Source organism: Capsicum annuum, chromosome 10 (assembly GCF_002878395.1).
Source record: "Capsicum annuum cultivar UCD-10X-F1 chromosome 10, UCD10Xv1.1, whole genome shotgun sequence".
In the NCBI taxonomy this organism is placed as follows: domain Eukaryota; kingdom Viridiplantae; phylum Streptophyta; class Magnoliopsida; order Solanales; family Solanaceae; genus Capsicum; species Capsicum annuum.
The window spans coordinates 69,809,722-69,825,491 of record NC_061120.1 but is presented as its reverse complement, the minus strand read 5'-3'; positions in this window follow the sequence as shown (position 1 = coordinate 69,825,491).

Genomic DNA, 15,770 nt, shown 5'->3' with positions numbered 1-15,770 from the left:
GGCAGTTTATTTATCATTTAATAGTTTTGGATCTACTGGGGTTCTTGTCCAAGTTTTCAGACAGTTTTTTATTTTAGTCATTTAGTAGAGATTTCACAGACAGTTTTTAGATATCGATAGATATTGTGGGACATTATTTCCCATTATTGATTTCATTAGACTCGTGACCATGTTTCCGTAATATTGTGTATCTTCCGCATTTCTTTTTACCATATGAATTATGTACATGATTACCAGATAGATAGGGGTGTTTCAGGCCTTCATGGTTTGAAATGCTCGTCATGGTCAGGGCCCTAGTTCAGGTCATGACAAAACACGAGAAGCGCAACCTCTAAATTGTCATCTTTATCTTAAGACTGAAATAGAGAAGGCGAATAAAAGTGAGTGTGTAGTAGAGAGTGTAAATTTTGAAGTAGGATTGTTTGGGCCTCATTCAAAGCACTTTTTTATATTATGTTTAGATGATATCTTGTCTGTGGAATCATTTAAAATTGTAGAAGAGTGTGAAGATGAGGAATAAGAATCCTATATTCTTGATTTTACGCCGGACAAGCAACATAAAAACAGATCTCACTTTAAGGCCGAGTGGTTACCATGCACATCCTATTACTCGATTCAGTACTATTTGTACCATCTTCCTATGATCGAGGCAAAAAGATGGATGCTAAGTTGGGGGTAAATTTATATCCTCAAGGTGGAGAAAAAAGTTGATTGGGTCGTGCCGTGACACTAACTTAGGCGCTTCTTGGGAGGCAACTCAAGCTTAGGTATGTTTTTTTTTTATTTTTTTTTCATTTTTTATTTCACGTAGTTTTTGTTTGTGGTTGAGTCACAGGTTAATGGAAAGTTTGAGTGCCATAAACTTGAGATAAGGAGCATGACACTGACTTAGTGTGGGGTCCCATGGATCTCCTTTATGCAAAAAGATGTTGGTAGCTAGGCCTAGAGGCCTCAGGGAGTATTTCTATCTCTTACTTTTAAATTTTCTTTGGGGACAAAGTAGATTTTTAAGTGAGGGGTGGGAAAATTCTCAAAATTTAGATCAATTTAAAATTTTTTTGGTAAGGAATAAGTGAGATATTCTTGTTGGTGCTATTTTTGATTACATGATACAAGTGGGTTTATTTGATCAAAGCATGTTGAATGAGTGAAATGCTACTTTTAAGACTTCTAAGCTCATTTTTGTGACTCTTGTACTTTTTGACTTTACTTTGAATTCATGCTATTGTTTGGTTAGGAGTTTATGATGATCTTATTGAGTTGAACATGTGCTATGTGTGTGTAAGATTTTTTGTATATTCCTTGTTGCATGTGATATCTAGAACTTGCTCGGTGTGTGTGCAAAGTAAAATAAAGAGTGTGGGTTTAGGAGATGATATAGGAATTTCTTTGATAGCTTTGTTTATACTTTTCTTTTGCCTACCCTTTGTGAATTATCCTAGTTAACCCCTATTAAGTCTTTATCCTTTAGCCTTTTCTTTGGTAGCCACATAAGTAGCCGAATCCCTTCTTTGACAGAACATAATTTGATCCAAAAAGCTCCTAAGTACTTCAATTAAAAAAAATTGATTTAGTAAGGAGTTTGAGAAATTGAAGAAGAAAAATGTGAAATAGATACCCCAAGGTAATAGTTATTGATGTTTCTAATGGATGTGTGGTAGATGAGTGTATGCTAAAATTATTGCCATGATTGTGAAAAGGAGAAAAAATGATTTATGTGGTAGAAAACTATGCGTCCACCAAGTGTTTGTGAAATTGCTTAAAAGAGACGGGACAAAAATAAAAGATATGGGTGGATGAAAAAGTGTAAATTGGTTGTTAGAGATTGGTTTTAATTATAAAAAGGGATGTATTAAAGTGCTTACAGAGGTTAGTCACTATTCTCGCCCAAAATATTTCCTACCCGTTCCTTAGACTTTATTACAACTCGAAAAAGACCTATTTCATCCTAAGTTCATCATTTCGATATTAGTGGAGCACTACACTAAGTGCAATACTATGGTTCATTATGTGTAATTTGTGAATTCTTTGTGAGAGTGAGCGTAATTTGACCTTTGTACCCATTGTGATAAATTGCTTAATTGTGAGTGATTAATAGTAACTCTCTTGTTGTGAGGGTCACATGTTTGATGAGTATGGTTTATTTGTATGATGTCTTATATTGAACAATATGCATGAGTTTGCCATGTATTGATTCAGTTCTTGAGGCTAGGATGTTTTGAAGTAGAATTCTTGAGCTTTCAATTGTGTATAACGTGCTTAGAGTTGTAAACTTTCATTTTGTGTAGTCATTGTAGTCCTAGATTAAATGTCTTGAATTTAGTAGAAGTGTGTAGTCTCTTCAGCTCATGGCGTTTATAGTTAATAGTTGTTCGAGGACGAACAAGGCTTTAAGTGTGGGGTGGTGATATTGGGTGTATTTATGCATTCTAACGCTACTATTCGAGCCTATTTAACCTTATTTTGAGGATGATTCATGTGATTAATGTGTTTATACTGATATAAATGTGAATATAAGTGTCCATGTATGTGTTTACAATGTTTAATGGTGTTACCACACAAGTTTTGATTCAAATTGATCATTCAGAAGTCAACCGAGAAAACTAGTGTGACTAGCTTGAGATAGGTGTTTGTCTAGTCTATTGTGTTGTGTTGGGTTATAATGTGTTTCAATGAGTTAATAAGGTTTTTATTATGTATTTATATGTGAAACAACTTAGTTATAATGTTCAAGGGTCAATTAGATCAAGAAAAGAGTCAAAACAATAAGTTAAAGCTTAGTGTGAATTTAGCCTATGCTTAGCTCGTGTTTCTAGTTCATTGCTGAGGATGTCGTGTACTTTTGAGATTTAAATTTTTGTGTTTAATGTTATAGGATGCTTTGTTAATGGAATATGATGATATATTAAGGATTTAACAGCTTCAAATCAAGTGGAAACAACTCAAAAAGGCTTGGAATGGATCATGGAAGCACAAAACACAGCTTGACGCCAATTTGGATTCCTGAAAAGTATTGGGAGAGTTTGGGTACGTGGGTAGGATAATGGGCGATTGATACCCACCAATGGATTCAGACATAACTCAAAATAGTGAAACAACATGATTTAGATGCGACAAAATGCCCTCCAATGCGTTAATCACCGGATTCGCAGTTGACCAGAAACTGTTTCATTGTTCAACAAGGCATGGGATATTTTTTCTACTATAAATAGGACCTTATGCACATTTTTACTTACTTTTGGACGTCTTTGAGGATTAAGGATGCTAACTCAGCTTCTTTTTAGGGTTTATATCCCTTTTATTTAGTTTCTTTCATGATTTTTATCATCAATCCAAGGGATTAGATGATGAATATTTTCATTAAAGGCTAAAACTCCTTTTCCGAGGTTAAGGCCAAGATCATGACTACTTTCATTTTGAATTAAGTTTATTAATTTACTTAATATTATTGGTTTTTATTCTTGTTTTAAATATTTTAAAGATTAACTACCCTTAGAATACATCAATTGTCAACCCTGTGAACTCGGGAGAGGGAATAGTGCGATATAACATGGAAATAAGAAAGGTATGGTTTGTGTTTCTTTAATAAATAAGGAATTCAAATTAGTATCTAGGACAGGGATGTATGTAGATACCTAACTTGATTCATATGTAGGATGATATTTATAAAGAACTTAAGTGAACTATTACATCCCTGCTCAACGATGTAGTTGTAAGGTTTAACTTAGGTAAAGGATTAGAGGTTGGGAAATCATGATCATGCAATTAACCCTACTAATCAACAACCAAGATAAGTGATTTAACAAATGAAGTTCAATAACGTAGTATGATTGTTCGTAAGCCTTAATCCTGGGCTTCTATCCATAGATTGTCCTAAGTCATTACTTTTTCCACATTAGTTTAGTTTCTTTTTAGATTACAATTCTTAAACCTCCTTATTTACCTTTTCTCAATTGTTAAACTAGAATTAGATAGGCGGCGAACGCAAGTCCCTATGAGATCGATACTTGGGATTTCTTGAAGCCACTTTACTACTTGATAATACCACGTACACTTGCGTGAATGCTTGGGCATTGTGGAAAGCATATCTGAATTTATTTCCTTATCCATTCCTGACTTCACGCATTATTTTATCATCAACCTTGCAACCACTTCTATGTTCTTCATATGTGAGGACCAGCATGAATATCATATTTCATTCACATACGTTAATCATCAAAACTTTATATCTCTAATGGCTTTATTGCTAGATTATTAGTAATCTTGTTTATGTTGACAAATGTACAACCAAACAAACACGAATATCATATGAAAGAATGTTGATTGATGTGAATATTACAAAATCATTATCCTCTGACATCACTGTAATGGATCAAGATGGAAAGCCATTCACACATGATGTCACATATGATTAAAAATCTTTACTCTAGAAGGTTTTCTTAGTTATTGGTCATAAAAGCAATCCTAGGCTATTCAGCGACAAAGACCGCAATGAAGAGACCTCCTCTTAAAATGATAGTCCAAAAAGTGGAAATCAAAGCTAGGATGTTGATATGAACATACTAGAAACTAGTTGATACATATACATTAGGGTAGCCTAAGTAGATCAATAAAAGTTATATTAGCCTCAACAACAAAGGTTATTGGGAGATGGCAGTAACATGTCTATGAAGAAAGGGTTGCAGTGTGTCTATGAAGAAAGGGTCGCAGTCCGTTAATAAGTTCGGTGAGCATAACAAGTTGGTTGGAAAAACTAAGAAATAGGCAAAAGAGAAGCTATTGAAACATAGCCTAGACCTTTATTTGATAATTTTTCCAATGTTGAGTAGTACACCAATAAGGAACTCATTTAAGATATTGGGAAATGAGCTTGATATCTAGAAAAATTCCATAGATGTTGGTAGAGGCTGAGATAGAATTTAAAGTCTAGGGGTTCTAATTTCAAGTTAAGACAATTATATCAAACTAATGTATAACCTTATCCAAAGTAACAAACAAATTAGGATATTTAATATATTTAAAAAAGCGATAAATTACTTAAACACTATAAATATAAGCATTATCATTACAATTGTATTCGATGAGTTTTCATGTTTTGAAAACAAGAAATGATCGCATCATTAGGTGCACTGCCAAATACTCCATCCTCTATATAACAAACTAAACAATCATTCCAAAAATCATCACCAATCCTGCTTCGCAAATCATTTTTGATAAACTTCATGGAGGAAAAAGCTCTTTCCACTATTGCAGTAGCCACAGATAATATCAAGCTTAATTGTACAAGCAAATAAACAAGTCCCCATGTCTTGTGCATATTTTTTCAATCAATTTCATCGAAATATCTTTAAGTCCTTTCAAATTAGAGAAAGCATTAGCCACTTCTCTCATATAGTAAATATAATTGTCAAGATTAATACTAAGATCTACAAGTTTGTAGGCCCTAAAATCATTTGGATAATATGTATTAAGCTTCATGATCTTGTCTTTATCATAATTTGCAAAACCATTCTTAGGACTCAAGCTAGCCATTCCAAGAAGTAGATCAGTATTCACTTCACTAAACCAATTGTTAAGCTTTGAAATTTGCAAATTAATAACAACATAAAAAAAATTTCACACGCAAATGATGAGAATATGTAACACTTGAGATCTTGCACTTCGACTTTCCAAGACCATATTTCTCATTCATTTCAAGAATCAGAATGTCATTTTTTTCACAAAATAAAGAAATATCTTCTAACAAAGAATTCCATTTACATTTCCTCATCAATTGAAATTGTCTCTTTGAAAAATCCACAAGCTTCATAGCACTAATAATATATTGATCTTTTCATTGTAAAGCCATATTCAAATCATATGTAACTACCATAATCTTCAACATCAAATGCAATATGTAGACAAACTCATAAGATTGAATATCTTCCACTAGACTTTTTGCCAATGCTTTCTCATGATAATTTGCAGTTTCTTTTTCAAGAACTTCAAGTACATGAACAATTGATGAAAATAAGGAAATGAAGTTACATATTGTCGTAAAATGAGACCCCCAATGAGTATCACCTAATCTTTGAAGTTCAAGTTCCTGATTTAATCAACTTCCCATTTGAACTTTACCAAGCACTAATAATTCCTCTAATTTTTTATCTTGATCACTCGAAGCATCTCCCTGCGCTTAAAAGAACCTCTAACAATATTTAAAATATTATAAATAATGTCAAAAAAATTATTCACCTTATCATGCTTCTTCACAACACCTATAAGCATCAATTTCAACTGATGAGCAAACCAATGTACATTATATGCTGAAGAAATATCTCAATTCACAAAATACAAAAAATATATGTTGCAACAGAATTACAGAATAATTCATACTAAAATACTTTAACACAAAATCTAAAGCAAAATTGAAAATCTAATCACAATTTATTGGTCGCAACTCATGAATTCCGATGCAAAACTATGAGACTAGAAATAAGCAATATAGCATCTACAAAAATTAAAAAGGAAATAGAAACCATATTGTATACCTTGGAAGAGCAGCAAAAGTGCGATTCCGAACAGTCGGCGTCCCGTGTCTGACGATGAGCCAATGACAGAGATCGAAGACCAAAGGGTTTTGCAAATTTTACTGGGTATTGGGAAAATAGTAACTCATTGTTTCTTTTTTGAAGAGACCAATTGACCAAAGGTTTTTTCTGGGTAATGCCATAATAGGTATTGGGATTTGTGTAAACATATTTTTTTTCCTTTCTTTAATAATTAGTTTTTGTTTTTATTTTTTGTTTTACTTTTTTAAAAAAGTGTAAAAGTGTACAAATGTTGTAAAAGCAAATACAAAAAATGATAGTTAGAATCTAGAAAACACATGCAACAAAGTGCAAAGAAAATAAAGAGCAAATGAGCAAAACGTCCTTAGTAGGGTTCAAACCCCCATCTTAGGGACACAAGGTTGATACGCCTACAACTGGACCAATAAAATACATTTGTATGTGGATTCAGACATATAGAATCATATAAGTTTTTTAGATTTTTTATTTACAAGTATAGGTTTACACAAAAGTTAGTGGGTTCGGCCAAAACCCCATAAGGTACTGTAGCTCCGCTCCTTGGTGTTGGAAAGGGTGCCCCTAAATCTTTATAATGACTAGGTTATTCTGGAATATTAAGAGGGATCAATAAGAGGTACAAGAAAAAAAAGTTAAGAAATTATATCAATAAAAATCACAATAATCTTCCTGGTATTGTTGAAACTAGAGTTGAGACACATACAATGGATGTAATAGTTAGGGGCGGCTCAAGCATATTAGTGATTTTAGGCCAAAATCAAACGGAGGCCTTAATTTTCTGGGATTTTTTTTGGAATAGGTCAATTTTTAAAATTATATAATTTATTTTTTCTAGTAATACATTTTAACTTAATATAATCAATACATTGAATCTTTCTTTCGATATAGTACTCTATATATATCAAACTTCTAGATATTCTTTTCATTTATCTAAAAAAATATTTTATCCACAAGTAATACTTAATATTTTTAAGAAAAAAATCTATAATCAATTATTATTAAAAAATGAGGTCCCTTAAATTTGGAGTGTAAGACGGTCGCCTATTTCTTATAAGGGTAGAGCCGCCCTTGATAATAGTTGGTTCACTAGCAAATAAATGGAAAATATTGACAAACTACATATATGCAGTAAACGGGAGAAACTGACTTATGTGATATCATACTCACTATCATGTCACACTTATTAAGGATGAGGATCAGTTAATACACTTCCACATAAGGGGAACTACAAACGTTGTTAATGTTTTGCTCATTGCCGCATATGGATTTAATTCCCAGGATCAAAGAAGGTCCCTATAGGACAACTTAATTGACATTAGACAAAGTACTACACAATCTTGGATTACTATGGGGATTTTAATGTTGTGCTTTATCTTAATGATAGGTTGTTGGGCAACCCCGTAGTATATTTTGATATCTACGACTTTACAAATTATATACAACATTTAACTCTTCCCAAATTACTTCGGCATGGTGAGTGCTATACTTAGTCAAATAAATAACAAGGTGCTAACAGAGTACAAAGCTGAATTAACAGAGCTTTTGGAAAGTATGAATGTATAATAGTTTGAGGACATTTGGACACAAGATACGGGCTTCTTTTTATTTTAGACCATGATAATGAACTTGAAGTTGCATTTTAATTTTATTATTAAATATTATTATGCATGGTTATGTTATGCAGCACAATGGTGCATCATTCAAATGCAATTACTCCTACCGATGTATTATTTTTAATTGTTGCCCATTTTCTCACTTATGGCATTATATGCAAATTGTCATTTATGGCAGCTTAATGACATAAGACGTGCATCCTGCACTACGTTGCAGTTTCATTGTGACTTAAGTGTCATTATATGCCATCTTTTGTTTCCAAATGCTGCACAAACTTTAGTGCTATGGAGTGACTTTTTTTTCTATAACTTCTATAACTCATGGCCATTTAGTTTTTGTAACTCTTGTAACTCTCCTATAACTCATGGTCATTTAGTTCTTGTAACTTTTGTAATATAACCTCCTTCATATTTATCTTCCCACTAACTCTTTTTATTCATTGCATGGAAAACTTCCTCTCCTATAAATAAAGGTAGTCTTGCATGGTTGTGAAATACATATACAAGATAATAGAGAGTTCACAAAAAAGTTAGTAAAAAAAGAGAGTTTGCGAGTTGAAGGGAGGTGTTCTTTTGTTGAGCTTTGAACTCAACTCTTGTCCAGAGTTGCTGAGTTATTGTGAGAAGACTGTTGTATCCTGGAGGGGACAAGTCAAGAAGATAACTGGTGAACTGGTAAAAATATTTGTTGCAGTGGCCTTGAATCTCCTTAAAGAGTGCGAGATATCCGCGCTTCAGCCGAAGAAGAAGAAGATAGTCTTTTATATTTTCTTCACTTGTAATTTTCATTTGTAAGTTTATTGTAATTTTCACCAAAAATTTAAAGGAGATTCAATGGCAACAACTGAAAAATCTGTAGATGTCAAGATGGGAGATCTCAACAAGCCATTCCGATTTAGCAGTACTCACTTTAAAAGGTAGAAGGGTAAAGTGTTTTTCTACTTAAGTCTTCTCAACATTTTTTATGTGTTAACTGAGAATAACCCAAACAAAGTAGATAACTCTTCCATGAATGACGATGTACTTATCTCTATTCAAGAGAAAGCTGAAAATTATGACGGTGACTTCTACAAGTGTCAATATTTTTTACTTAATTGTCTATGTGATAATTTTTATGATTATTATGATAGAACTTACTTTAGTACAAAGAAAATTTGAAAAGCATTGCAGAGTAAATATGACACTGAGGAGGCAGGAGCGAAAAAATATGCGGCTAGCAGATTTATTCGTTTTCAAATGGTGGACAACAAATCAATGGTGGACCAAGCTTAGGATTTCATGATGATTGTTGGCGAGCTCAGGTCCGATGAAGTCAAAATTGGAGGTAACCTTATTGTCTGTGGCATAATTGATAAACTTCCACCTTTGTGGAAGGAATTTCAAAAAACTATGCGCCATAAGCTAAAGGAAACTTCACTTGAGACTTTGATAATGAGAATCCACATGGCAGAAGAAGCAAGGGGCCAAGATGCACTTTTGTAAATAAAAGAGAACAACATCATACCGAAGATAAATTTAACTTCTTCAAATAATGCTACCCCTGAAACTAACAAAAATACTACTTTGAAGCCTAAGAAGAAAAATTAAAGAAAAATGATGGTAAACATCCCAAGAACAATAATGGTGAAAACAACCAAAAAAAATCAACATGTACAATAAAAAGGACCCTGATTTGTTTGTGGCAAAAGTAGGCATATTACTCGATTTTGCAAATTTTGGAAATGTGGGCCTACCTCTCAGGAAAACGTTACCGAAGAACCATTTGTGGCGGTGATAACAAATATAAAAATGGTGGAGAATGTTAATGGATGGTGGGCTGAATCAGGTGCAAACCGTCATGTCTATTATGACAAAGACTGGTTTAAAAAATATACAAACTATTAGGAGCCCAAAAACATCATGCTTGGAGATTAACACATAACTCAAGTACTTGGAATAGGAGATGTCGAGTTGAGTTTTACTTCTGGAAGGGTATTAATCTTAAAAGATGGAGTTTATACTCCTTCTATGAGAAAAAATTTGATGTCTAGTTATCTTCTTAATAAAGCAGGCTTCAAACAGATTATTGAATCTAATCAGTATGTAATTGTAAAAAATAATATTTTTGTTGAAAAGGGGTATGCACGTGATGGTATGTTCAAGTTGAATGTTGAAATGAATAAAACATCTACTTCTGTTTATATGCTTTCTTCTACTAATTTTTGGCATGCTCATTTGTGTCAAATAAAAGATCGTTATGTGGGAATCATGAGTAGTTTAGAAATAATTTCAGTGATCAAAAAGAACTTCAAAAAATTTGAGGCTTGTAGTAAAGCCAAAATCACAAAAAGGCCTCATTTTTAAGTTGAAAGAAAATCTGAATTATTAGAATTAGTTCATACTGATATTTGTGAACTTGGTGGAATATTAACTCATGGAGAAAATAGATATTTTATCACTTTCATTGATGATTTTTCTAAGTTTACATATGTTTACCTAATGAAAAATAAAAGTGATGCATTTGAGAATTTTAAAACTTTTCTCCATGAAGTTGAAAATCAGTTTAATAGAAAAATAAAAAGAATAAGAAGTGATAGAGGCCGTGAATATGAGTCACATGAATTCAATTCTTTTGTTAGATCATTGGGTATAATCTATGACACTACTCCTTCTTATTCTCCTGTATCCAATGGTGTGGCGGAAAGGAAGAATAGAACTTTGGTTGAGTTAACTAATGCCATGTTAATTGAGTTTTGTGCACCTTTAAGTTTTTGGGGTGAAGCTTTTTTGACTGCTTGTTATGTGTTGAATCTTACCTTCTAAAAAGAACAAATAAGACCTTTTGACCTGTGAAAAGGTCATAAGCCAAATTTAGGATACTAAGAGTTTGGGGTTGCTTAGCCTATGTAAGATTAATGGATCCTAAAATCTCTAAGTTGGGTAAACAAGTTACTACTTGTGCTTTTCTTGGTTATGCTTCAAATAGTTTGGCCATAGATTTTTTAATCTTGAAGATAGTGTGATAATAGAATCAGGTGATACTATTTTTCATAAAAATAAATTCCCTTTTGAGTCTAAAAATAGTGGGGGTCTAAGGACCAAAGAAAATATTTTGTCACTACCTAGTCTTCTACTTCTACTTTAAAAAAAAAAAGAAAATGATGATTTTGAGTTAAGAAGAAGTAAACGAGCCAGAGTAGAAAAAGACTTTGGTACTGATTATTATGTTTTTAAAGTTGGTGATGTCCCTACCATTTTAAAAGAATCTTTGTCTTCACATGATGCTATTTTCTAAAAAGAGGTTGTAAATGATGGAATGGAATTGCTAATTTTCAACAAAACTTAGAAGCTAGTTAATTTACCACCGGGTTATAAAATAATTGGATGTTAATGGGTCTTACGTAAAAAGTTAAAATCAGATGGATCTGTTGATAAATACAAAGCTAGGCTAGTAGCTAAAGGTTTTAAACAACTACAAGGCCTAGAACTTTTTGATAATTTTTCTCCGGTAACTAGAATTTCATCCATTAGACTTTTAGTTTCTATTGCGGCAATTTTTGATTTACAAATTCATCAAATGGATATAAAAACTACTTTTTTAAAATGGAAACCTAAATGGGGAGGTTTATATGGAATAACCTGAATGTTTTGTTGAGGCTGGCCAAGAAACCAAAGTGTGTAAACTTAATAAATTTTTATATGGCTTAAAACAGGCACCAAAGCAAAGGCATGAAAAGTTTGATTCCTACATAATTGATAATGAGTTTAAAATAAATAAGTGTGATAAGTGCATATATCATAAGTCTTGGAATAATTTGCATGTTATTATTTGCCTATATGTTGATGATTTATTAATCTTTGGCTCTAACATGAGTGTTATTAGTGAAAATAAAAATATTCTTAGAAGCCATTTTGATATGAAAGATCTTGGTGAAGCAAATTTTATTCTAGGAATAAAAATTACTAGAATATGTGATGGAATTGTCCTTGACCAGTCACATTATATTGAGAAAATATTGAAAAATATAATTTCCTTGATTACAAGCATGTTGTAACTCCATTTGATTCTAGTGTTCACTTGTTTCCCATTGAATGTGAAAATGATGTTATGATCAAAAGGAATATGCTAGCATAATTGGAAGTTTGATATATGTGATTGATTGCACTAGGCCTGATATTGCATATGCATAGGAGTACTTAGCAGGTTAACTAGCAAGCTATTTAATGAACATTGATATGCTATAACGAGAGTAATGAAATACTTAATTGGAACGAAAAACTGTGATTTGTTCTATGAAAAATATCCTGATGTACTTGAAGGCTTTTGTGATGTGGATTGGAACACTTTATCAGGTGATTCCTTATCCATTACTAGTTATGTTTTTACTTTGGGTGGTGGTTCTATATGTTGGTAGTCTAAAAAACAAACAATTATTGTTGACTCTATAATAGAAGCTGAACTAATTGCTTTAGCTTCAGCTAGTGAGGAAGCAAATTGGTTGAGAGATTTGTTATTTCAAATATCATATTTTGAAAAACCAATTCCTCCTATCTTAATTCATTATGATAGCACTGCTGCAATTGGTAGAGTTCAGAACCGTTAGTGCAACGGTAAATCCAGACCTATACGGAGAAAATACAATAATATGAGATCATATTTGACAAACGGTACCATTAATATTGATTATGTCAAATCTTGTGATAATCTTGCAGATTCTTTGATGATATGAGACCAAGTTCACAACACAAGAAACAAACAACAAAAAGAACAACAAGATGAACAACAAGTGCTAGTGAATCGAAATAGGTCACACACGGCTTTACTAGTCTTCAGGAGTCACGTTTTTAGAATAAGAATATGACATTAACAATAAGAACAAGCAAGTCAATAATAATGCTAGTGAATTGAAAGAGCCTCACGCGGCTTCACTAGACTTCAAGATTCCAACAACACAATATTAACAAGATTATAAGAGGGATAGTAAATTGACACACAATATTCAATGATCTAAGAATCCTAACAAGAGAAAGGACCCTAAGATTAATAAATATTAATACCAAGCTCTTACTTGGACCAAAAGGAACTCAAAGAACCCAAGACCCTAGTTTCTAGCCAAGAGACAATACTAGTATCACTCTACTAGTGAGTTTTTAGAATTGGGGCTTCTCAAATGGAAGAGAGACGTTCCAAAATATTACAAAGTGTTTTTTGTCTTCCAAAATATGAATGAACTAACTTAAAAATAACCCTAACACTATCTATTTATATTAGTCCATAAAGAAAGATAACAAATGACCATCCTACCCTTGCCAAGGGGTGGCCTTGGATTGTAAGTTTATTACACTTCAAGGCCCCTCTTCACACTTAAAAATATTTAATTAATTAGAAGGCTCAAGTACCAAATCACACACGACCATTTGCATGAACATAACTTGGACTTTTTGTAACTCCCGAGTTTGGCTACGTGTGAATGATTGTGAACTTGTTGGACAACTTGTAAAACTTGTTGGAAAACTTGGTACACCCGTATCATTCTCTCTATCTTGAGAGGAATTTCACCTCAAATTTGATATTTGGTCATCCTCAACTGCATCCACTAGAGAAAGATCACACACGTTGAAAGTGTTGTACACTTGGTATTCCGAGGGAAGGTCAATCTTGTAAGCATTATCATTGATTCTTTCAAGTACTTGGAATGGACCATCATCCCTTGGCATCAATTTGGTCTTCCTTTGAGATGGAAACCTATCCTTCTTAAGGTGCACCCACACCCAATCTCCCGATTCAAGAATGGATTTCTTTCTTTCTTTGTTTGCCCGCTTTACAATCTCTTGACTTTTCTTCTCAAGTCAAAGTCGCACCTTCTCATGCACCTTTTTCATAAAATTTGCCCGTTTTCTTCCATCTAGGCTAATCATAACATCACTTGGAAAATGGGTTAAATCCAAAGGGGTATGGGGGTTGAGGCCGTAGACACACTCAAAGGGAGTCATTCCCTTACTTGAGTGTATGACACGATTATAGGTAAACTCAATTAATGGTAGGTATTCCTACCAAGAAGTCAATTTTCCCTTAATAATGGAACCTAACATAGCACCCAAAGTCCTATTTACTACTTCTGTTTGGCCATCAGTTTGTGGGTGGCAAGAAGTGGAGAATAACAACTTTGTACCAAGCCTACCCCACATGGACTTCTAAAAGTGACTTAGGAACTTAGAGTCCCTATCACTCACAATGGTCTTCAGAACACCATGCAACTTGACAACATTATTAACAAACAAAGAGGCCACACTAGGTGCATCATCACATTTAGAGCATGGAATAAAGTGTGCCATCTTAGAAAACTGATCAACCACAACAAAGATACTATCCTGACTTCTTCTAGTCCTTCGTAACCCTAACACAAGATACATAGATATATCAAGCCAAGGATGTAAAGGGGTGGGTAGCGGGGTGTACAACCCATGAGTTTGGATCTAAGATTTGTCTCCTTTGCAATCTACACATTAGCCGCAAATCCTAGACACATCCTTGTGCATTTTTGTCCAATAGAATGGCTACTCTAATATTCCAAGGGTCTTTTCGACCCCAAAGTGACCCATTAGACCACCATTGTGTGCTTCTCTCACAAATAAGTCTCTCCAAGATCTAAGGGTACACACAATTGCCTACCTTTAAACAAGTAACCATCAAACTTGGCATAGGGATTTAAACCCCTAGCCGAATCTCACTTGTCCCAACCCCATTCTTCTCATTCCCTATAGATAGGAGCAAAGTGAGGGTCCTCGGGATACAATTCCTTTAAGATCTCAAAACCCATCAATTTTGAAGACAAAGTAGACACAAGAATGTGTTTTCAAGACAAAGCATTGGCAACCACATTATCCTTACCTTTTTGTAATGAAAAACATAAAAAAAAGTTTTAAGAAACTCAATCCACTTGGCATGCCATTTGTTAAGCTTATATTATGGCCGAAGATGCTTCAAGGACTCATGGTACATTCGGATCATGAATTCTTTAGGCCAGAAATAATGTTGCCAAGTGGCCAAGGCTCTAATCAAGGCATACAAGTCTAAATCGTACGTAGAGTAGGTTAGAGTTGCTCCTTTGAGGTTTTTGCTAAAGTATTCTTGCATTAAAACTGTGCCTATACCAACTTTGCTAGAATCACATTCAACCTCAAAAGTCTTGTCAAAATTTAGCAATTGTAACAAAGGGGCCAAGATGAGCATAGCTTTTAAGTCCTTGAAGTCCTTATCTTGTTCATCTCCCTACTTGAAAGGCCGATCCTTTTTAATCACTTCGGTTAAGGGGGCGGCAATGGTGCTAAATCCTTTGACAAAACGTCTATAAAAACTAGCCAGCCCATGAAAGCTTATCACTTCACCTATGGTTTTGGGAGTTGGCCAATTTTTGATAGTGTCAATCTTAGATCATCTACTTTGACCCCTCTTGAGCTCACCACAAAATCGATAAATACAACTTCTTGGCTACCAAAAAATACTTTTCTAAATTAGCATATAAATTCTCCTTTCGGAGGACATCAAACACATATTGTAAATGTTTTACATGCTCATCTAAGGACCTACTATACACCAAAACATCAT